This window comes from Suricata suricatta, chromosome 7, assembly GCF_006229205.1.
Source record: "Suricata suricatta isolate VVHF042 chromosome 7, meerkat_22Aug2017_6uvM2_HiC, whole genome shotgun sequence".
NCBI lineage: Eukaryota > Metazoa > Chordata > Mammalia > Carnivora > Herpestidae > Suricata > Suricata suricatta.
Genome location: NC_043706.1, coordinates 139,712,703 through 139,737,752, shown reverse-complemented (window position 1 = coordinate 139,737,752; position 25,050 = coordinate 139,712,703). Strand labels below are relative to the sequence as shown.

Sequence of the window (25,050 nt, the reverse complement as noted above, 5' to 3'; positions counted from 1 at the left end):
TGCCTTCAGCCATATTTCTTAATATGAGTGAATGTGCTTTAATATCTTTAATTATTTTATTGATTCACATAATTACAATACAGTTGATACATGAAGATTTCCTTCACCTATTAGATGACAGCAAAGAACAACATGAAACACAGGAACTCTTCTTCTTATCCAAGAAGGCAGTTTATTTCTTGAGTTATTTAGTCTTGGATTAAGCAACAACTCTATTAAAAGTAAATGCATTTATATTAAATGCCTGTTTTCTCACTGGGAAATAGAATACATAAATTAGACTTGTTATGTGTGAGGCCATATATAATTCTATTACCTCAGAGGAAAGTTGGTATTATATCAGTCTGGACTGGATATATATATATATATATATATATAATCATTTCATCTAAGCATCCGTCAAAAGAGGAAAGGCAGGGACATATCAAAGAAATGTAGTTGGGAAAGGTAAGAAGAGGGCCTCTTTCTCAGCAGTGGATGTAGAAACAGTGAGAAGTAGCACATTCTGGCTACACAAAACCAAAGTAAACATACACAAAGCCCTTCCCATAGACTTACCAGTCTTACCGCTAGAGCCATGAAAATTCGATTGAGCTTACAAAGTAAGGAACTAAGAGGCCTAAGGTCATAAGCTTAGCTACCTTTGGAACTTGGAAGGTGATCCAGGGTCACCGAACCTGATTCACCTGTGTCCACAATGGGGTACGTTGCCTGTCCCATGCCGGTTCACATTCATCTGTCCTGAAAATGAGCCACATTGCAAATACCATGTCTCTCTTATTCCCAGGAGGGATATGTGGTCGTCAAAAGTCTATGGTGTGATGGAAGCATTGTTTGGTTTCTCTTTTCTTGTGATGAACTGTTGTGAAGTGTTCAGACTATGTTAGGTGTGTTTTCCAAAGTACTAAACTTATATCTACTCGTGACTTTAAAGTTCAACCAAAACCCATGTTTAATGCAATAGTTAACAAAGAGTGAATTATGTTTTTTTATTATTTAATTTTGTTAGACTGCTCTGAAATAATTCTCAGCACTGCAATGAGCTGAGTGTATGAATGTATATATACGTGTGTGTGTATATAAACACACAGATATATAGAAGTATAATTAACATGCATCATATACAAGTATTATATATAATTTAAGCATAAGCATTCACATCAATGTTAAATTGTCATTTTCTATATCTTAATGAAGATTCTACTAATTTTTATATAGTGAAAATGTTGGCTGATTAGTTTTCCATGCAGTCATTCTATAAATGTATTGATTCATCTTCCCAAACTGATAAATAGTTCCACTAAGACCGCTTCAGAGGGTTCTGGCAAATGAAATCATGTTTTGAAACCCACCACCAACCTGTTTCCATACTGGGCTGCATTCATTTTGCTTACTGTTATTGTTTGTATGCATGTAGAACAGATAGCTTTGTTTAAAATGATCACCTAGGAATCTGGTAAGATTTTGCTACTGTTAATTTTTCCCCTGATATGCACATATCTATTAAATACAGCTTCAAATTTGAAAGCCTGAAAGATTATTAGTTAAGATAGTATCTGAAGATATAAACAGTTTCTCAGATAGCATAGGATACTGCTATGTGTCCTTCTTAGTTTAGTACAATTATTCCTTCATTCAGTTATTGATCCCACTACCAAATCTGCATTAGGAACCTACCGTGGGCCTTGGGTTACGCCAGGGTCTCTAGAGTTAAAATTAGTATATGATTATCTGATCAAGGAAGCAATAATCTAGTTCACTGGTTCTCAGACTTTGCTGCACATTGAAATTGTTTGGGGAATTTAAAAAATGTATTAATGTCTGGCTTCTGTACCTCCAGAGATTCTGGTTTAATTGCTTTGGGCTACAGCCCAAGCATCAGGATTTTTAAAAACCCCCCACAAGATCCTAACACACATTTGGGAACTGTCGATGTAGCTGGGAATTAAAATAGATCTCTACAGCCTTTTTTAGCGCCTCTCTTACTTCATCCTGGTCATCTGGAGGAACTGACTCATTTCTCATGCACATTTCCTCGCCGTGACCTTCTCTTATCTACATGTGTGTCTCAGTCTTACTCCTCTGTCTGATCAATTTCTTCAAATCTTGTTCTTGGTAGAATTTCTGGTATATAGTAGACACCAAATCAATGTAACTCCCTGACTGTGAGTGAGCAATGTTCCAGTAAGAAATGTTTTCAAATAATGTCACTTTGAATGGTGATGTAGGAATCCGGTTGAGCTTCTGTTGCATCCAGTGGAGGTGACAGGGACTTCATCTTTGGATAGGTGTGCCAGTGTAGGGTGCAGCATCCAGGGCCCCAAGGGGCTGGGAGTTCACGAGTAGTGGTGACAGTCGCCTGGCTACAGATGTTGAAACCTCACGGAGGGTAACTGAGTCAAGGGAGCACTTATTCCTGGACACAGGAATCCAATGTCGAGAGCCGACGAGGATCAGGGAACCATGTGGAGCAGATAGAAGAGGAATCCGTGATTGGGAGAGAAAGCATAACTCTCAACCCCGTTAGCACAAGGGAGTAGTTTACTGGGGAACGAAACAGCTTCCATCACAAGTTGGAACAAGTGACACCAAATGGCTGCATTTTAATGATTTAGAATATCGCTGGGTCTCCCTCCCAGGACCTGTTCTGACACCAGGGACCCAGCCCGTTAGCCGGGCAGCCTCAGTGGAGACAGACAACTCGTGTCGTCTCGGGCTTGTTGGAGTCTTTTAGGTAAAGAAAGCAGAGCTCCTTAAATTCACTTATCCCCTAAGGTCAAGGGCATTCAGGGAGTTTGTTTAAAGACTTACAATTGGAGATGGGGCTAGGAGGAGACAGTTGATTAGAGTAAAACACATAATAATAATAACATTAAATCATTTAAATTTTTGGATAACTAGAACCCATAGTTGATCTCCTTTTTTAAAAATTTTTTTAAATGTTTTATTTATTTTTGATACAGAGAGAGACAGGCATGAGAGGGGGAGGGGCAGAGAGAGCAGGAGACACAGAATGGGAAGCAGCTCCAGGCTCTGAGCTAGCCGTCAGCACAGAGCCTGACGCGGGGCTCGAACCCATGAACGTGAGATCATGACCTGAGCCGAAGCCGGAGGCTTAACCGACTGAGCCCCCCAGGCGCCCCCATAATTGATCTCCTACTCCGTTCACCCCAAAACATACTGCTTTGTCTTCACAATGAAGTTAGTCATTTGCTTTACTGTTACTTATATGTCTTTCCTGACTTTATTTCTTCCCATTTTATAAGCATATTTTTGTTACTAGGGAAGTATGTGTGGTTTTTTATTCTTTTAACACCAAGATTACTGGAGTTCCCCAAGCCAGTAGAAGCAAAATGTAAATTGTCAAAGCATCCTGCCAAGGGTGTTTAATTCCATGCTCTTTTTACTTGTTTATTTTGAGTAAGTTTTTTTTTTGTAGCTTTAAAATTTTTATGATTGGGTTGCCTGGGAGGCTCAGTCGGTTAAGCGTCTGGCTTCAGCTCAGGTCATGATCTCACGGTTCGTGGGTCTGAGACCCGTGTCAGGCTCTGTGCTGACAGCTAGCTCAGAGCCTGGAGCCTGCTCCAGATTCTGTATTTCCTGCTCTCTCTGACCCTCCCCTGCTCACATTATCTCTTTCTGTCTCTCAAAAATAAATAAAAAACAAAAAATTAAAAAAAATTATTATCTAATTCTAACATACATTGTTTCGTTAGTTTTTGGTGTACAGTAGGATGGTCCCACAATGCTGTGCGTCTCCCGGTGCTCACGGTGCTAAGTGTCCTCCCGTGTCCCGGGTCCTTCACCTGTTTCCCCGTCCCCCGTCCCCTCTGGCAACCACTAGCTTGTCATCAGTCCTTAAGAGCCTGATTTTTGGTTTGTCTTTTTACTTTATTTGTTCATTTGTTTTGTTCCTTAAATTCCACATAAGAGTGAAATATGGTATTTGACTTTCTCTGACTGACTTATTTCACTAAACATTATACCCTCTAGGTCCATCCATGTTACAAATGGCGAGGTTTCATTCTTTTTTATGGCTAATAGTCTATTGTGTGTGTGGATATATATATATTTATATATATCCCCATATCCACTCATGTATGGATGGACACTTGGGTCACTTCTGTATCTTGTCTATTGTTTATAACACTGAAATAAACATAGGGATGAATGTGTCTTTTTCATGTTAGTGTTTTGCTTTCTTTGAGTAAATACCCAGTAGTGGAATCACTGGATAGTATGATAATTCTATTTTTAACTTTTTGAGTGTTCCTCAGTGACTGCACTAATTTGCATTCCCACCAACAGTGCGTGAGGGTTCATTTTCCTCTAAATCCTCACCAACACTTACTGTTTCTTTCTTTTTTTTTCCCCCACTGCATATCACCCTTCCATTTTGTTTGGTAAATGAAATCAGTCTAGCAAATATATCTACAGTACTATATTGCAAATTGGAAATGCATTATATTCACCATATGCATTTCCTAAACAGATTTAAAGAAAAGAATATTTTATCTCTCTAAATTTTAATAGTTTTAGGCCTTAGAACTGAAAATCATGATTCTCTAGATTCTACTCTTGTAAAAATTTTTTTGAACTTTTTTACTCATTTTTTTTTTTTTGAGAAAGAGAGACAGACAGAGCATGAGTGGGGGAGGGGCAGAGAGAGAGAGGGGGGCACAGAATCTAATGCAGGCTCCAGGCTCTGAGCTGTCAGCACAGAGCCCGACGTGGATTTTGAACCCGTGAACGGTGAGATCATGACCTGAGCTGAAGTCAGTTGCTTAACCAGCCGAGACGCCCAGGAGCCCAGGCGGCCATCTCTCGATTCTCTTCTATACAATCCTGACGTTTATCTTTTTGTGCTGTGTTCAAGGAAACTTGAGAACATCTAGTCTTCTTACTTTACTTATTTTTATATTTTGTTTTGCCACTTAAAAATTCTTTTCAAATCAGTCTGGAGGATTATTATAAATGTGATTGTTCTCTTTTCTGGTATTTTAATTTTTAGGTTAGATTTCAAAAGAGTGAGAACAGTCTCAGCACCTGATGCCTAGAAATCGTAAAGCATTTGCCGTCTCTCCTTTCATGACCGCTGCCCTTTCGTCTACATCCTGCTGACGTCCCGCTTGAACACATCAATCCCAGTCTTGACTTCAATAGTCATGAAAACTGAGGAGGGCTCTTGAGCACAAGGCTAAGAAAGAATTCTTGACACGTCTGTGGTGCACAAAGGTGACTCTGTGAAAGCACGGGGACGGGACTCGTGGGCAGAAGGAGGCGCACTGGGCTTGTGAGGAGTGACTGATTATATACTTTTCCGTTGGTGGGGGCTAGGGAGAGGCTAAGCCTCTCAGGAATTTGAAAGCATGCTCTCAGGGCCTTGAGGGGCGAGCTACTGGCAAGATAAGCTTACTTTTCGTCTTTAATAAAACAAAAACATTAGGGAAGTAAGGCAGCCGTGAGTTGCTCGAGAAGGTCACACTGGGCCTGACTCAGGCATCCATGAGTGGGCTGCGAGCTGCAAGGAGATTTAATTTAAGCTACATTTCTCGTGCCTTCGTTTCCCACATCAAACACCATCAGTGTCTTCCCTCCCACAGAATGCCCTTCATGCTGCCAGGTCTTGGTCCCGCTGCTTCCGACGGAAACGTCATCTCTACTTTCCCTGCAGACTCATCATGACACCGTGGCTTGAACTAAGAAGCAAACCTATAAATGTAGTGTGTCTGGCACTCCTGTCAGACCTTAAGTACATTATGGGCAAACATCGTGCCTTCCCAGTGCCTCAAACTCCTGTGCATCGCCCAGTAAGCTGGCCTAATCTTCCACGACTAGAACTGAATAATAGAACTGTTCCCCACTTTTCTAGGAAAAAATAAATTCACGGAGAGAATAAATGGGATGTTTTAGCTTGTAATTGTTCTTAAACCAACCTTTATATGTCAGTGAGAACTGGCCAGGAATAAACAAGCAAACAAATACAAAGAAATATGGCAGGAAGTCTAGAAGGAGCGGCTGTAGTTCGCTGGATTGCTTCCCGCTTTTCTGGATCTGCACCTTGTAACTTTTGTGATAATGTCACCATTTGTGCTCAGCACAATTATTAATACCTGTCGTGACATCAGATGTGACACTGGCTGCAAACACCATTGTGTGTTCTGCTGCTTATACGGGTACGAGTACGTCTGAATATCATAAGGATGATTCTCTTCTGTTGTCCTATCAGTAGTGAGTTAGCGGAAAGTGTGAATTGCATATTGGTAAGTGAGACTGGCATCAATTATTTCTAGAATATGTAATCAGCAGTGTAACATAAGTATTAAGAAATCTTCAAGCTGAAATGTTTCCCACTTAAAAAAAAAATAAGGTCTACTTTGTGCAACTAAACTCTTATGTTTACACTTGATTTCTTTTTTTTTTCTCTTTTTTTAATGTTCCATTTATTTTTGAGAGAGAGAAAGAGACAGCATGAGCAGGGGAGGATCAGAGAGAGAGGGAGACACAGAATCTGAAGACAGGCTCCAGGCTCCAAGCTGGCTGGACAGGCTACAGGCTCCGAGCTGGCTGTCAGCACAGAGCCTGACTTGGGACTCGAACCCACGAACCGTGAGGTCATGACCTGAGCCGAAGTTGGACTCTCAACCCACTGAGCCACCCAGGCGCCCCTGTTTACACTTGATTTCCATCCCTCCCCCTACCATGTTAATAGTATTCTCATGTAGGAAAACTTGGGCTGTAATAAGACATGACATAACCCATTTTTAGTCAGGGAGGCTGCCGAAAAAGTGATGATGGTGACATTTTCATTCTTGCACTTTAATTTGTTCCATATTGCTGTGCTGGGTAGATTGACCTAAGAACCCTAATCCACTTACACACTTCCTGTGATGTTTAGCATATTGACATGAACTGAACACTTTTCTCAGCCTTTCTGTGCTATTTCCCTAACACAGCATACATATAAGGTGGTCCCTTCAAACAAGTCTCCGTTCAGATGTACCTTGCATTAGCCGAGGCTTACTTTCATTGAGACATCATCATGTTCTGTGTAATCTCCATTACCTCTCAATGATTAGAGATTCCATCTCCTTCTCTGACAGCACTAGCTGGAGGCATGTCGTTTTCTCCATGCAGACCTGTGGGTGAGGTAGCGCCCAAGGCTGGTTACCGTCGGGTGTGGGACCACCGTTCGGGGCCAGGTGGCTGGGACAGTGGTCTCTAGAGTGGTCTGGGGTGGATGGCGGCTCTTTTACACACCAAACATTATGGGCTTCGTCTGCGCCGCCTCTTTCGTCCTATGCATGCGTCAGTCCATCAGCAGCATGGAGAACATAAACGGTGGCTTAGAACCCGATTTTCTATTCACTCCGATTTATCTACATTTGTAAAGTCTGTCTGTAAGGCCTTCAATGTCTGTATCACATGACACCTTGAGAAAGGGAAACAGAGGTACGGTGCGTATTGTCCGTGTCTGTGTCTGCGACACCGGTGTCACGATGCTTTTAGCAGATTAAGGAAACCGCACTTGCTGGGGACATAGCACACGTATATCTAGGATGTGCGTAAGCAGGCACAGTTGTGCGCCAGGCTGCCATTGACTTGGCGCTTGCCTGTCTCCAGAAGCATAAGAAGCACGATTAGTAAGTAATACCAAGGAGTGGTAGCTTCCAGGCCCGAAGAGAAAACAACGAGTAATATTAAATAAGGGGCACAAAAAGAAGATACATAAAAGAGAATGTGATTAACATGTAAAATTGCTGTTTCTTTCTATGGAAAAACTTCAAAGGTAAAATCATCAAAAAGATTATTAGTGGCAAATAGTATAGCTCTTGGTCTTTATGAAGGGTAGTGACATTAAAATCCCCTTTGGGAACCTACCCTTTCTGTAAGATGATGGGACATTTCAGTATTTGATGTAAATGTTTTCTAAGAAGGCAGCCAAGGACTTAGCATTGCCATTTCTCGAGTATGCATAAGCAAGGGGGAAGCCAGAGGCCAGATGTCTTCATTCCCTCTCCGGAGGGTGGCCCCCCTTGTCTCCCCATCGGGCCTGGCCTGGGGAGCATTTGGTCTGGCCATAGTCTGGCCTATTTGTTTGTTTATTTGTTTATTTTTGAGAGAGAGCGCATGAGCAGGGGAGGGGCAGAGAGAGAGAGAGAGGGGGGCACAGAGGCTCCGAAGCAGGCTCTGTGCTGAGAGCAGAGTGCCCAATGTGGGGCTCAAACTAATGACACATAAGATCATGGCCCGAGCACAGAGCCCAGTGCGGGGCTCGAACTCACGAACCATCTCATGAACCATGAGAGCACGACCTGAGCCAAGGTCTGACACTTAACCAACTGAGCCACCCAGATGACGCAGCCAAGCGGCTGCTTTTCAGAAAAGACAGAGATTTGACAGTTACTAGACTTGCCCACGAGTTGACACCTCCCTCCTCCTTGTGAGAGAGCATCTGCTGTCCTCACATGGAAAATGTATTCCAAATCCTGAACAGGTTCTGTGGCACAGATCCATCCATACGAGGGGCATGTTCCAATTGTTATTCAAGCAACAGCATTTCAAGTACAATTTAAGAAAAGGAAAAAAAGAGTGCCGAAATTTATCTGAGTGCTTGGACCACTGTGTGTTTGGATTGAGTAAACAGAAATGTCTGTTTGTTGAGCACATGATGCTGCAGTGTTTGGTTCTGACTGTTCTTGTTTTGGCAGATTCCAGGCTTTAATGCTACACGGGAGAAAATCCTTTCTATCAAAACACTCTTCGTGCAAGAAATCAAAGCCTTTCCGGGCTGACCCAAATCTCCGTGTTCCTTCATCCCTTCATTGTGCAGAGGTTCCTTTCAATACCTTGGTAGAGATTTGTTGTGTGTGAAATGAGGGCTCAGGCACAAAAGGATGATGTGCCAAATGGGGATTGCTGCCGTTTTCTCTTGGGTGTTCCAGAGTCGTTTGACCCACTGAGATGAGTGGTCCCCACCAACCGGTCCAGTGGGACTGCGTCCCCGCTACGTTCTTGCAGGAATAAGGGATTGCCTTTCAAATCCAAAGGAATCCACTGATTTACACCACTTGTGTTAAAAGTAAATAAATAGAACAGCATAATAAGACAACTAATGCCTTTTTAAATATAGCACCGTCTCTGTAAAATACTGCCCAAGGGACAGCAAAGGGACGTCTTTTTTGTTATGAAGATATTTGCTATCTGAGTATCTTTTCCATCATCAGATCATATTTTACTATTACCTGTTTCAACATAATTTATTTCTAATGATTTGAGATACATGGATATGTTTATAAAAGTGTTTCAAGAAAAAAAAAATCTATGAATTTTGCATGATTTACCAGACAGAGTGTCCTAAGATAAACTTATTTTTAAGATCCACTAAATTTAGCATGTGGACATTTTATCAAATTCTTGTCATTGGTCCTTTATATTTGAGTCGTCAGGAAAATGGCAAAATAATATAAACAGATATATATTGAATTACCTATGAGAAGTATTCAGTAAAAGTTAACCAGTAGGTGTAGAAAGGACTCTGTGCCAAAGTAAACTGAAAGGGAACTTTCTGGAAAGTAGGTGGCTGGTTGTACAGGAACAAGTATACAATGGCAATAAGTGTTTTAAAATTATATTTTAAATTTTGAAGTGAATGCAGGTTACTGTATATTTTAAGAGGTTTAATAGATATGTTCATACAAATGCCCATTAAAAATAAATAGAAGGAACATGATGTTAAAATTGTTATTTATTTTTATAAATAATAAATGAGGATGCCTGGGTGGTTCAGTCGGTTAAGTGTCCTATTTTGGCTCACGTCATGATCTCACAGTTTGTGAGTTCAAGCCCTGCATCAGGCTCTGTACTGGCTCCTCAAAGCCTGGAGTCGATTTCAGATTCCGTGTCTCCCTCTCTCTCTGCTCCTCCCCTGCTCAAGCTCCGTCTCTCTCAAAAATAAACCTAAAAATAAATAAATAAATAAATATATATATATAAATAACAAATGTGTTTTTGTCCCTAAAAATGATTTTTGCAAAGCGTCATGGGGATTTATTTGAAGAGCAGTGACTTATCGTTGAAGATTAGTGGCTTTTCCTCATTCTTAATTTTTTAATAGTGATTTTGAGGCCATGGAAAATGTAGCGCTCTCTCCTCTGAGCACTCAGATATCCTTGTGAAGTCTTCTCTGCCTTTTTTTTTTTTATAAAGAACCTACAGGTTCCCTATTACCTCTGGTTCTAGCTGTAGGGCTCTGAGATTCTTCTAGGTGAAAATTTTTAGGCTCGAAGGGCCTTAAAGAGGAAACGCGTAGGTTAAGTAAGAATCTTGACCCTGAGAGCATATGGCTTCCTAGTGCTCTGGTCTTTGAAGCCACGGCTCCCTGCTGCCATCACGGGCTCTATGAAGGAGCCTGTCAGGGAACGGAGTGGCATATCAGTGCTGTGCACGGCTTGGGGAAGCACACTGACTCTCACAACATTTCATGTGATGGCGGGTTATCACAACTTGTGATCAGGGGGCTCTGCAGCAGTTTCATTCCCTTTGAATACATATAATTTTATGATACTTGGCAAATATGACAACCAAGGCTTACGAAGGTAAAGTCGCACACTTGCTTGATCATGGAGCTGAACCCCTGACCCTTTACTCTGCCTGGGACCCAACCCAAGTGTTTGCTAGTCTACCCATTAGTGTACCCCGTAATTCAATCAACAGGAATTCGGTACATATCAGTGATGCAGTCGGTGTTTATTGAGCATAAGAAGCATGCTCAGTCTGTGCTAAGCTCTGGGCGGGGCTACAGACAGAGTAAATACGGTCTAACGGGGAAGAGAGATATTAAACAAATAATTCTTCAAATATGTAATTACAAAGTAGAGTGTATGTTTTTGTAAATCTTGGACCTACTAAGTGAATGTATTCTTGTTAGTCAATTAATTTAACTAATGTACACTTAACAGTAATTATGATTTGTGTAGTAGGTGTTACGCCTATTTAAGTTTTACAAATCAATTTACTTTTAAGTTCATTGAATAGAATTTGAGGCTGTCTATATGTTGCTGGAAAAAGGAATGAACTAGATATATATATATTTTTTTATGTTTAAAAAAATCTTCCTCCCTCCCTTTTTTCTTCATCCCTTCCTCCTTCCTTCCTTTTTTCTTTCTCTCCCTTTCTTTCTTTTTCTTTCTTTTTCCTTCCCTCCCTTAATCCTCCTCTCCTCTCTCTTCTTCCTTTCTCCCTCCCCCCCTCTTTCTTTTTTTCTTTTCTTTTCTTTTCTTTTCTTTTCTTTTCTTTTCTTTCTTTCCTTCCTTCCTTCCTTCCTTCCTTCCTTCCTTCCTTCCTTCCTTCCTTCCTTCCTTCCTTCCTTCCTCCTTCCTTCCTTCCTTCCTTCCTTCCTTCCTTCCTTCCTTCCTTCCTTCCTTTCTTTCTTTCTTTCTTTCTTTCTTTCTTTCTTTCTTTCTTTCTTTCTCTTTCTTTCCTTCCTTCCTTCCTTCCTTCCTTCCTTCCTTCCTTCCTTCCTTCCTCCCTCCCTCCCTCCCTCCCTGCCTCCCTCCCTCCCTTCCTCCCTCCCTCGCTTGCTCGCTTGCTTGCTTGCTTGCTTGCTTGCTTGCTTACTCTATTTCTTTCTTTCTTTCTTTTCATGGGAGGAGACCCTGCTTCCTTTCCTGCTTCCCAAAGTCAACCTTGGGGTTTACTATAAGGACAGGGGGAAGCCTTGGTAGAATGGTAGCACAGAGACTAGTTGCGGATCCGCACTGCTCCGGTTGAGAACCCCTGGAAAAGAGTGGATGGGAACTTGATATGTTTTGGAGGCGGCTCTAGTACATCTTCCAGATCCCATTGGCTATTTGGACACAAATATTGGAGTACTTGCCTTGTCCATCTGTAATTGTATAGAAATGTTTATTTTAACTTCTTTGCTGTTCTGCTATCAAGCTATTTTCAAGAGTCACGTAACCTGTTCATTGGACTCATCATATAAAATATATATTTCATCTTTGTTTCTCTCAAAATGGCAGATGGCGATTTTCAGACCCACGTCCTTGATAAATTCCAATTTCCATCGTCCATGGCCACTATCTCAACCTTACTTCTTCTCCTCAAGCCCTAATTTCGCCTCAGCACTTGTTATATGATCTTGCCACCCAGTTCGTATGGAGTGGAATTTATGTTCCCACTCATCTTTTTCTAACTTGTCTCTACTTTCTCCCAATTTATCAGTATCTTAACCCTTCTTTACCTCTGCTCTCTCATAGTGAGGGACTTTCTCATCTTTTCCAAATCTGACTCTTTCACCCTTGGCTCATGATTCCATTTTATCCCCCCTCCTCCTGAACTTTCAGCTATCAATTATCACCTTCCTTACTTATAGTTTGGCCCTGGAGCATCTTCAAAGCTGAGTGCGTTCTCCTTGTTACCAGTTCTGTATCACACACGTGATTTCCTAGGCATTGTAGTGACTTTGTCTACAACCGTTCCAATGAATAAGTGCTTCATGCAGCGGAAGGACTTTCTGTTGATCCTGGGTCACATTTCTCTTCTCCATGTTAAGCTTTCTGGACTACTTGGCCACATGATCATTTTCATGGGGCAACTTCCTTGATCTTAGTAGAAATTGTTTTGCTTAGTAGAAATTGAAAGATACTTCTTTGTTTTGGGGGGTTTTTGCCCCTCTGGATTTTCCCCAGAATTCTGTCCTTAGTGCTCTTTTCTTATTGGTCTACACAGTTCACTACACCAATATCATACATTAACTCTACAGTAAAGTCACTTTTTCTCTACATGAGCTTTCCTGTTGTATTCTTTGCCAAAAGAATTGTATTATTTTCCAGTTCCAGACAGAGACTTTGTTCCCAGTCTCCATGCACTGGTCATGAAAGCGAAGTATACATTCTGGAATCTTCTTTGCCCCTTCACATCTAGCATATAATAGGCTATCAATTCCTATGTATTTGTGCCTGACATCATTTTCCAGTGAGTCTCTTCCCTCTCCCGTTGTAGTTAAAGCGGTCTCACTGACTGGGTCCCTGAAGCCATCGGTTAACTTCCCGTACGCTTGCCCCAAGCGTCTCTGCTCTCATGCCTGTCTCTGCGCCGTGCTCACCTCTACGAAAGCACCGACTTGGCTCCCGTCACTGTACTTGCGAAGTGGTTAAAATGACCTGAAAAGTACCGAGAGTCACGTAACAAACATCCCTCCCTCCATACCCAGGCGTGGCAAATATTAACATATTTTTTTCCCAATTTACTTCAAACCCTTTTGTCAAGGAAAATATTGCAGGTGCATTTGAAATCCTCTGCTCTGTTCCTGCCTCTCCCCTCCCTCCTCCAGTCAGCGTATGTTCTGGCTGTCTGTATGATACTTATGTTCTTAAGATTTATATTAACTGTAGTATATTGCCCCCTGCCCCCCTCACCACCGTTTTTTTACTCAGATTTAGGGTTTGACACTTTCCTGTCTGGACACATGACACTTCAGCAGAGCAGTATTTAAGCTGGAACCAGAGGGGACTTTGGGAACAGGCATGGGCTTCAGTAGATGTGGGGAGGGTCCCACGGCCTTGCATTTTGCCGCGTGTCCAGCTCAAGCTGCCTGTCCCATCCCACACTTTGAGAAACAGGACTCCAGTAAACTCATTTTAACAGTGGCTTGGCACGCTGTTTTACAGTTTATGCGATTATCATCCTGTTGATAAATGTTTTGTGTGTTGCCAAATATTTGCAGTCACACACACGCGCACACACACACATGCACACACGCACACAGCTGCAGTAAACATCCTTGGGCGCGTCTCCTTGCACACATATTCCTAGGTGTGGAATTGCTGGGTCTGACGGAGTGTGAATGCTGAACCGCATGGGTATTTTCACATTTCTCTCCAGCTCCTTGTACACATATATCCCATTGTCCTGTCCACAGTTCATGAAAACTCTTATGGCTCCTCATTTGCACCCTCGCTTAGTGTCTTCAGATTATTATTATTTGTTTATTTATTTTGCCAGTAAGACGGCTGTGTAATCAGTGTTTTCCAGATTCTGTCCTCACGGCCGGTGGTGGTTCTCTGTGTGCCCAGTGCGCCGCCTGGCTCCGTCCCTCCTCAGTCTTTCTCCTGGGCTTTGTTTTACTTCTCAAGTTGACTTCTAAGACCGCCTTATGAATTTTGGACCACTAATGCTTTATCAGCAGTGTCTTCAAGTCTGCGGTTGGACCTCACGGGGATGATAGTTTGTTTATTAGAATATACAGATGTTTTGAATTTAGTGAAAAGACAAATGTTTCGGTCCTCGATTTCATGGCTTTTTTACATAAACCCTTCCCCATGCTCACATTATGAAGGTACTCCGCTATATTTCTAAGATGTTGGCATTTTGCTTTTCGCATTTAGGCTTCATTTATAGAAAAATCTCTCCTTCCATCCTAATATTTAATGCTGTGTCTACCATATGTCAAAATGCCATATCCATGTCGGACTTTGAATTCTGCTCCACTGATCTCTTATCTGTCCTCTATATTAATATTTTACTACTTTAATTACTATACTGTTGTTATACTTTTGTGCTCCCCCCACCCCCTACCCGTCTTCCAGAGTCCTGGGCTTCATCACCCTTTTTTTAAATGAAATGTTGTAGACTCTCTCTCCATAGGTCTCTTCCAGAGTCCTGAATTAAGCACAGGAGCTAGCTTTCTGCCTCTCGTGGGCCCTCAGATCATCTCTAGTTCCTGCGTGTGTGCTCAGCTCGACCCCTCCAGCCCTGACAGCTGGGTCTGGGGTGTGTGAAGTCAGATGGTGTTCTTCCCCTTCTGGCTTGGCCTTTCCTCTTCATTTCTGACACCTGGAGATTTCCCTCCCTAGCCACCCCCTCTCCCTCCCCCTTCCACCTCCCTGTCTCCTTCTCCCCCCTTGCCTCCCACCTTCTCCATCCAGTTCCTCCCCTCCCTTCTCTTTCCCTCTTACCCTGCTTTCCCTTCCCAGATCTTCCTTTCCCCCTCCCAGGCTACCTCCCTGCCTTCCTGCCTCTACCCCATTCTGTCTGGCAAATTCCACCTGATCGGAGCAAGAAGAAGAGCATCCCCGTACAGTCAGCCGTGTTGCTGAAAGGTCATTTTATGTGTTTCTTAAAAATTCTTTTGATGTGTTCTTCTTTAATCTGAAAGTAATTAAGATTTTAATTATTTTATTATTTTTTATTTTATTTATTTACTTATTTATTTACGTATTTACTTATTTATTTACTTATTTTGCACAGCATTTGCACTTCTCCTTATTCTGACCAACGACAGAGCTTGGTGTTTGCCTTGCGTTGCCCACTTTCCCGTCACCACCTTTCCACCCACACGGGCTTTGCTGAGGTGGGGCCTCCTCTCAGTCCGTGGAAACCTCCAGTTTCTCCAAGCTCAGATTCAGACGCACGTATATTTTAGTTTTTTTTCCACTTAAATTACTTTGGATAGTTGTAGGCATAACTTTGATATCCCCATTTCTTCAAAGGTTAAAAGATTGACTTTATATTTATGTGGTTAAAATACGTAAACTCTTCCTTACTGGTTGGTTATACTTTTATTGGATTATGCTTAAATAGTGTGATCTGTAAGTTTCCTACGTTTTGGAATTTATTAAACTTTTCTATGGGATCAAATGCACATTTGATTATTATAGATGTTTCATGGAAATAAAGGAAGAATATATATTCTCTGTAAGATATAAAATTCTGCACTGAGGAGAGATAGTATATTTTATATACCATTAAAGTTTTCTATTAAATATTATAAAAGATTATTTTATTTGGTGTTTCTATCAAGAAAGGTACGATACAAAACTACATAGAATCTTTAATTTTAAAATATATGAAGTTATGTAATACAGACTATTACGCTGGAAAGAGGCCTGGATTGGGAGTCCAGGAGCAAGCAACTTGGATAAGACAGAATAATCACTTAACTTCTTGAGTATCTTGTGTATTTGTGATCTGAAGAAATTGGATTTGATCATTACCCAGGTATTTTCCAATTTCATAAAATGCTGTGATAATCCCTTTCCTGAAAATGTATGTTATTGTCACTTAGAAGTCAGTAAATTTTATTTCAATCATCTTATTTATAGTTTTAGATAGAAATACTAGTGACAAGAAATGCCATAATTATAATTATTCAACTAAAAGAAAAATTATTAGACCTGCTAATTTGCAGCAGACCTATTGTATGAATGTCTCCCCCTTGGAACGCTACCCTCTGGTGAAGCCCACACATGACCTCTCTGTCTCAGGGGTGCGGTTCATCAGCTTCAACCATCTCAAATGTTCTGTGATGAAGTTTGCTCAATTTGGACAGCGGTCAGCATATTTTGAGGGGCCCAGTTCATCTGCTGTTAGAAACCAAAATGGCGCATTCTTGCCCATGGTCCCCATCCTCACGATTCTTTCTAGTGAGGGTCCGCCTAGAGAATTCCTAAAACTCTTCTGGTCCTCTTTTTCCTACATTGTAATGATATATCATGAATCTGGGTCCCCAGGCAAGTGGATCTGGGAACACTTATCTGCAGGGCCTACGGCCGAGTTCTCAGTGCCAGCGTCAATTATTTCTTATCTTCAGAGGGTGACTTTCTGACAACACAATCGGTGCCCCAACAATTTTATCAGCATAAGTCTGGGTTCTTTCTCCTGGCAGCATTCTGAGATGGCACGTGGGCCATCCATCTCGCATTCCTAGGTAGCCATGTTTCCCAATTCATAGGTAAGAGTTTGAGGACTTACTTAAGCTTAAAGATGCTGAGTTCATGAAGTTCGACTTGAAGTGGAGGCACTACATGGAAATGTCCCATTATAGTATGTTTGATATGCTTTTAAATTCCATCAAAGTCTCACCAATTTAGTCTCCACTAATTTAGAATTTATGTTTTGGAGTTTGAGGAAAATGTATTAAAAAAAAAAGCTTTACTAAGTAAAGTAAGAATATTAACAATATTTAAACAACAGTATTAAATAAATCTGGAAATGCGTAATTTTAAGTACTTTTAAGGCCCTTATTTCAGTATGTTCAAATTAGATACACTAGAGAATTAATATATTAACTGCACGTTGTTCATTAAGAAAAAGATAAGACTTCAACGGCAAAGTTACTTGTTGGCATACCTGACTTAATTCTTTGTGTTTGAAAGCATTTAGCCTTTCTAAGGCAACAGACCCTGGACTGATTCCATAATTCTTCTTCTGTAATTCTAATTGCTAAGGTTTTACAGCATGTGAAAATCTGCTGAGAATACTCATTCCTTATCCCTTCTGAGAGATGGAGTTTAGCGGCACTCGATGCCCAGAAGTGTCCTTTGTTTGACTATTCGGGCTGACGGGGAAGAGATCTGTATCTGAAGAGAAGAGGGCAGGACAGGAGGGGAACGTAACACTGCCCATCTCTGCAGATATTAGGAATGTGAGCCGCTGCACAGGCTTTGCTCTTGCCATCGTGAAGCCTCGTACTAGATAACATCTTTAACTGGGAGAGAAAATAAGATACTATTTATAGATATATTGTCAAGGGCAATCTTTTATGTAAGATTTTATTTCGATTAAAATCTGTTGGAAGAGATGATGTATTTGACACCTTACACATTTTATCAGAGACCTGTCATAAGCAATCTGGAATTAAGATAGAGAATGTCTCCCTAAGCAAACAAATAATCTTCTTTTAAGTTGCCAACTGTTCCCCTAGGCTAGAGGCACACTAGACTTTGTCACTTTTGGAAAATGTTGCACAGCCAAGGACCTAAGGAGGACTTTGTAGACCATACTAGCGTGCTTCAAGAGTTACGGAAAAGCTTAAATAATTATCCAGAGGTCGCTCAGTCTTGACAACAGGGTCTGGGTCTCTTGAATTCTAGTTAATTGTCTCTTTGCTTTGTCATGGTTTCCCCAGTCTTTCCTTTTTTTTCCATAATTAACAACATTTATTCCCTCAATAAACATCAATAAACGTCTATGGGGGTCTGCTCTTCGCCAAGCATTATGCTAAACACTGTACCACACTTCCTGTCACAGTCTGGTGCACAAGAGAGAGCAAGAAACAGATTGGAAAGGATGTGCGAATGATATGATAAAGATAGGCACAGAGTGATGAAGGCACGCATAGGAGGAACAGCTCATCCAGGACTTAACGTACAGTATGGGATAATATGGACTTCCTAGGGCAAGGAGTTGCCTCGGGTAAGTCATTAAGGTCACATAGGCATTGGAGCAAGGAGACGAATCTCCATGCAGAAAGAAGATCCACAGCAGCGGTGTGGAGGGCGTGAAGCAGTGTGACCAAAATAAAGGTTGTAAGTGGGGGGGGGGGGTTGAAATGATACTGGCTGACAGGGAGGGGCCAGGTCATGAAGGCGCTCACGCAGGATGTAGAAGACTTGACTTGCCACCAGCCACATTAGGTAGCCGTTCAATGACGTATTTTAAGTTGGACATGTTCAAATCAAATTTCTCTATGGCAGTAATAAATATAAACTGTTGGAATGATGAAAATATTTACTAAGTGAGTGAATGAACGAATGAACATAGTTACGTTTTAAATCATATCCAGACAATAAGCGTTGTAGGTAGTATGTTTACACATGAAGGATGGTGATAATTCACATAATAACAGAGAAAGGTTACTGTTCTGAACAATGACCCAGCCTTGGTAAACACTATTTTTCTTTTACAGAATACTGTAACTTATTTCTTATATTCATATTACATGTCACTTTCTGTAATGGTTTCACGGGTGGGTATCTGTTGGGCTTCGGAGCACTTATTTCCAGGAGTCAGTCGCTGCTAGGCAGTAGTCACGAACTGTTCTAGCCGGTTGCGCTAAGAGAGATGGGTACACGAACTGGACATCACATGTCGAGCGCCGCCTGCCCCAGGAAGGAAAGCACAGAGTTCCGTCTTCAGGGAACTCACAACTTATAGGGCAGGGTGTGCGATGTCACGTGCACACAAGTGACCCTACACAGGTGTTCAGGATGCCAGACAGAGTCGAGTAAGTGTCAGTAAGCACGAGTCATGCTGTGAGACCGCCAAGGAGAAAGTGACCACAGCCGATTCAAAGGATGCTGGTGATGGAAAAGAATGCACAAGTTCTCTTTATGGCTTGCTTACAAATAATGGAATATGATAAGCATCTGGCTATAGTTTTTAAGTTGTGGGATGTATATGGTGTGTAAGACATGGAGTCACGCAAGTTCAATTGGCTAAAAGAAAGCTAAACATTATACAGCCTTCTTTAGTGAATGACTAAGATATTGTTTGGGCACTTCACAAAATGACCTGTGCTACAAAGTGGTTCTCAAGTGTTTTGTATCAATGAAACTACAGTGGAAAGGTCTTTGGAGTTGGACAGTGAAGAACCACAATTCTCTTTTAAAAATTGTATCGCCAGTTTGCTACTACGAGGAGTCATGAGCATTATTTTTAGACTCACACGTGAACATGGAGAGCCTAGAGGATTATGTTTTCTAGATGTATAACACCTGAAACTTTGTGTGATCATTAGCTCTTTTATCTACTTGTGGAAGCGTATTAGGTTTTTATTTACCTAAAATAAATTTTTGTCCTTGACTCTTTTCCAAATTTACCTTTATAGAATACTTACCGAGCATCTACTCTGTATAAAGCAGTAGCAGTATTGCAACATGGATTGCCGTCGACTTACATGAGCATAAAGGGAGGTTAATGAGTAATTTAATGAGTAATGCCACCATATATAATTGTGATCTCCGTTTGCTGAAGAGCTGATACATTAACTGGGTTAAAGGTAAGGGGAGGATGATTTGGAATTTATCCAAGTCAACCATTATAACATTAATAACATCAACCTAGAAACATACTGTTAGATGTAAAATAATATGTATATTTATACACACAGGATATTTCCTATTGGATTCCATCTACAGGAGATTTCATTATAAGATGATTTTACGTAAACCAAAACAGTAACAGATAAAGCTTTAAGGTTAGTTGTCATAAAAATATAGCTTTGAAGGACTAAACAACATGAAAAAGATTAACATTCTCTAATCTTTCATAGACACAATTCTAACTACAATGTATCCGGTGATTCGGACATACTCTGCATATGACGCTTTAAGATATAGTATTTAAAAAAAATTTTTTAACATTTATTTTTGAGAAAGACAGAGACAGAGCATGAGGTGGCCGGAGGGGCAGAGAGAGAGGGAGACACAGAATCTGAAGCAGGCTCCAGGCTCTGAGCTGTCAGCACAGAGCCCGACGCATGGCTCAAACCCATGAACCATGAGATCATGACCTGAGCCAAAGTTAGATGCTCAACCGACTGAGCCACCAGGCGCCCCTAACATATAATATTTAATTTAACCTTCTTGACAATCTATCAGGTAGTTATTATTTCTATTTTGCAAAAGAAAGCCTCGGGCTGAAATCAAAGTAATGTGCCAGATGGTTGAGCCAAGCTAGCATTTGAACCTATGTGTGCCTGATTCTTTCCCATTGTGTGTGTGTGTGTGTGTGTGTGTGTGTGTGTGTGTGTGTCTGGAAAGAGAGATTTGTTCTGTATGAGAATTATTGTCTACTGGAGGAGTAAACTATTCTAAATGAATCTAAGTTTATGTATTTGGTATTTTGGAAAGGCGGGACTTTTTTCCATGTAAGAAGTAAACCAAGTTTTATTTCAACCCTGACAGTGATAAAGAGTTCACTCTATATCCAGCTGTTTGAGTGGGCCTATTATTGTCACAAAATACATGTTTCTATTATGTAAAATCCATTACAAAGAATGTAGAAGTTACTCAAGCAAGCAAGTATAAATTTACTTTCCCACCAGCAGAATTCTCCACAATTTATCATTTTAATCTGTACTGTTGTGACCTAAATTTCTTCAAGGGGCCATCACCCACATTAAGGGAATTTGAACCCATTAAGCATGTTTTAAGAAAACTCCTTAATCCATACGTATTTCATGGTTTTTTTAATTAGCAGTCCTTGTTGAAAAATTCATATCACTGGCTCAGTTACGTGTCCGACTTTTGATGTTGGCTCAGGTCATGATCCCACGGTTTGTGGAATCGAGCCCCTCGCTGTCAGCGTGGAGCCTGCTTGAGATTCTGTCTCTCCCTCTCTTTCTCTCAAAAATAAATAACCTTTAAAAAGTAGAGAAAAACTCATATGAATTAAGATCCTGATTGGCTTTGACCTATGTAAGCAGCATCCCTAATTAATGAGGATGTGTCCTTGCGTTTTGTTTCAGAGAAAATGCGTTGAGAGACGAGAGGTGAAGTTGAAGTGCAGGACTCAGGGTTTGGCCACATTTGGAGGTGCGTTGGGGCAGGTCCCTGAGCCTGTAGCTTTGCTGAGGCCGGAGGCCTGGCCCTCTCTCCACAGGAGCCCTCTGTCCGCAGCCCTGTGTGGGGGACAGGGAAGAGAAAGCCCAAGGGGGCTGCTCTAGATTTTCCTAACAGTTGCCATTCACTAAGCATCTCTCCCGCTAAGCATTTTACATGCATTATGTCATTTAATTGTGATAACTTTATGAGGCACTAAATTAACCCAGTTTGTCATAGCAGGAAAATAAAGATGAGTGAAGTCACATAGCTATTCAGGGGCACAGCCAAAATTCAAATGAACATCTGTCTGAATTCGAACATGTGAGCCTTGTGTCGTACTGTCTTCCAGCCATGGCCGCCATCCAAACTGGGTGGCTGCCGCAGGTCCTAAAAGTAGTTTTGGTTGAAATAGTTTGTCATAATTGGTAGCATTTAGACTATACCCAGGAACCAGGAAGGATTGAAAAGACAGCACTGTCGCAGTTTCAGAGGAGGACATTGGGATGGTGGTGAGCAGTGGGTGAGTGTATGCAGTGGGGGGGGCAGGAGCAGTGGGACCACAGTGATGGGCAGAGCAAGTGTTGAGGAGGGGGGGCTCAGTGAGGAGGGCGGCCACATAACGGTCTTGGACTTTGGGAAAGGCTTGTGGCTCCGAGGACAGTGGTGATATTTGATTGAAATGTGTATGTCCAAAGCATACACATTGGCAATGTGGAAGGAACAAGGTGAGACCAGTCAGGGCAGAGAAGAGTGAGCAGGGGCTCCCTGGCCTCTTGACCTACAGGCTCCCCCACCCCTCACCCTGCACTCCACTGGCTCACTGTGTAACCATAGACAGACAGGTAACTGTACAGCCTTGCTTTTAAATACGCGAGAACTGAAATAAGGATTGAAAAGAAAGCCGCCTTACATATAAGAAATACTGAGATTCTTTGATGGGCTTAAATGTTAATTCACTAAAGAAAAAAGTTTCATATGCTTGGATCTTTCTGGAACAAGATGTGGTATAAGTTATTTAAATAAGTAAGAAGTACAGTTCTTATATTTAAGTCCATCTCAAATAGTTCTTTGAATTTTTGTTCTTTATTAAGAGCTGAAAAAGGAAAGATCATTTCCTTAGGCTTTCGACCAGAGTATTCCATTTACGAGAATGACCCCATTGTATGATGTCTTAACCATTAACTATTTTTTAATATAGTTATCAAACTCTTCCATTAAAATTATATCTTCATTAAATGCCATTCAAATATCTTAATAAAATCAATTCTTTCTGCTTGGCCATCACTTCCTTGGAGGGAGACATTAATGCTTACATATGTTAGCCACTGTTCTCTTCTGTCCTAAATACAGAATAATATACTCCTGGGGCCTTTCTGTGGAAAGCTCTATCAGCTCAGTCTCTGATAGAGCAGGAGCACGACACATACGTCTGTTAGTCTATAGCAATCAAATATTGAGAGGATTTCCTCTGCGGTGTAATTGGGATTTTTAGTTAATCAGTAATAATGATATTCGTTGGGCATTTTGTGGCAACATTCATTGTCCACTTGTGATCCTATGACTACGATGTAGTCATAATCCCTGTTTAAGAAGTTTAGAAAAGGTTGGGGTGCCAGGCTCGGTCAGTTGAGTATCCGGCTTCGGCTCAGGTCATCATCTTGTGGTTTGTGGGTTCGAGCCCTGCATCAGGCTGTGTGCTGACAGCTAGCTCAGAGCCTAGAGCCTGTCTTCAGATTCTATATCTCCCCTCTCTCTGACCCTCCCCTGCTCAAGCTCTCTCAAAAATAAATAAAACATTAAAAAAAAAAGAAGCTTAGAAAAGGTAAGTTACTTGCCCAAAGTCATGTAGCTAATAAATGGTAGATTTGAGACTCCAATCCTTGTGTGTTTGAATATATATTAGGTGGGTCTGGTGTAGGGATGGGACTTTAGGGGCTGGGCCGACAGTCTCCGTAAGGCCACTGTCTTTGCACCCCATGCTGGAGCTCTGAGATCACTGGGCAGGCGCTGGGGAAGGAGATGGAGATGAAGTGGGAGAGAGCAGACACAAGCTGGAAATCACAGGCAGCATACCAGAACCCTTTTCATGCCCTTGGTCTTCATGATGTCCTCCCGAAGCCAGGGCCCATTCTGAAAAAGCTGAGCAAACACACCTGGCCCAGGAGTCAGAGACTCTGAAGAGGGACCAGGAGACGGCGAGACAGTTTCGGACCTACCAGGCGCCTCATGCCAACCCCACGAGGCAGCTGATGGACAAGGGTGTGGACACTGCTCCCCTCCCACCTAAGTAACAGCCCGAGACATTGGGGGATGGCATTCTGGGCCATTTGGGCAAGCAGCCATTTGCAGAATCTCCACAGCTAGTAAGAAGAATTTGAGGGGAAGTCTTAAAGTAAGAAATGTGTTCAGTATGGGCGGTTCATCATCCATTTCACTGGCCACGTTTCAGAGTGGGAGGGGCCACAAACATCACTGAGTCTTCTCCTTCTTCACAAATGAGAAAGTCTAGTCAAAACTTAAGAGATGTTATAGACTGAATGGTTATGACCCCCCATCTGAATAGTCTTACCGACCAACGGGATGGTGATTGGAAGTGGGAGGAGGAGGAGGACCTTTGGGAGGTGATGGGTCATGAGAGCAGAGCCCTTCGTACCCCACGAAGGAGGCCTCAGAGGGCCCCCTCATCTTTTCTGCCCTGTGAGGATGCAGCAAGAAGGCCACCCAAAAACCAGGAAGAAGGGCCTCACCAGGCACCAAATCTCCTGACACCTTGACTGTGGACTGCCCAGCCTCCAGAACTGTGGGAAATGCATGTCTGTGGTTTGCAGGCACCCTTAGTCTTGGTGCCTTGCAGCCCAAACAGATAAAGGCTAGAGATGAAGTAATTTTCCCAAAGACCTTGGGTGAGGCGAGTTGGTGAGAGGTCCAAAGACCCTCTGTCTTCATTTCTCACTGTGCTCCCAGGTCAGTGGCTTACCTGGGCATGGTGCGGACTCACAGCGTGATTACTGAATGGATGGTGCTCTCACGCACTGACTCTTGAGTCAGAGGGTGAACTAAGGTAATTCTTCCGTTATTTACTTATCACTAGCAGAAACTTCAAAATCAAAATGACATGCAGCATTCCCTGTTTATCTCGTAATATTTCTTAGAGTCTGTCTTCTTAGTTGTAAGCTGATTATTCTTTCTTCTCTCTAATATATGCAGTTTCTTAGATCCAATAGATAAATCTTTTCATATCTAAAGTCTGAACCTTGTCTCAGAGTATCTTATAGTCACCAGACACCTACTTGTGGACTTAAGCACTATTCATGTCGTTTTTAAGGGTCCTTGGCACACCCCTGCCTCATTTTCATTGTTCTTGGAACCAAGTCCATCTGAAAAGTTTTTTTCCAAGTATATTTTATTCTTTTCCCCCTACAGACCTGGCAGACCTTTTTACTTTCTCCAGCTTCTAGCCATCGGGAAAGATAAAGGGGAAAATAATCTTTGACCCTGTGTCTTCACATATTCTTCCTTTCCATTGCAAATTGCCGTTCTCTCTCTCTCTCCAGAAAGGGTGGGAGGTCCCAAGCAGCAGCAGGTCTGGAAACAAAGCATGCTCTTCACCTGACATTGCTGGCTGAGCACGAGGGGTCAGAGATAGGATGGCATAAAAACAATCAAGCTTTTAAGAGTATGACTCATTTCTCCTGTTAACCCCTTTCCCTTCCCGGGGGTG

At 41.8% G+C, this 25,050-nt stretch overlaps 1 long non-coding RNA gene across 1 annotated transcript in view; it reads left to right on the top strand.

Moving 5' to 3' along the window:
* The window catches only part of LOC115296061, a 176,890-nt gene extending 170,545 nt beyond the window's left edge, over nucleotides 1–6,345 (top strand). The window contains exons 2-3 of the long non-coding RNA XR_003910711.1: nucleotides 5,012–5,235; nucleotides 5,604–6,345. This is a non-coding gene — a long non-coding RNA (uncharacterized LOC115296061). The remainder of the gene's footprint in view (nucleotides 1–5,011; nucleotides 5,236–5,603) is intronic.
* Nucleotides 6,346–25,050: the final 18,705 nt, after the last annotated feature.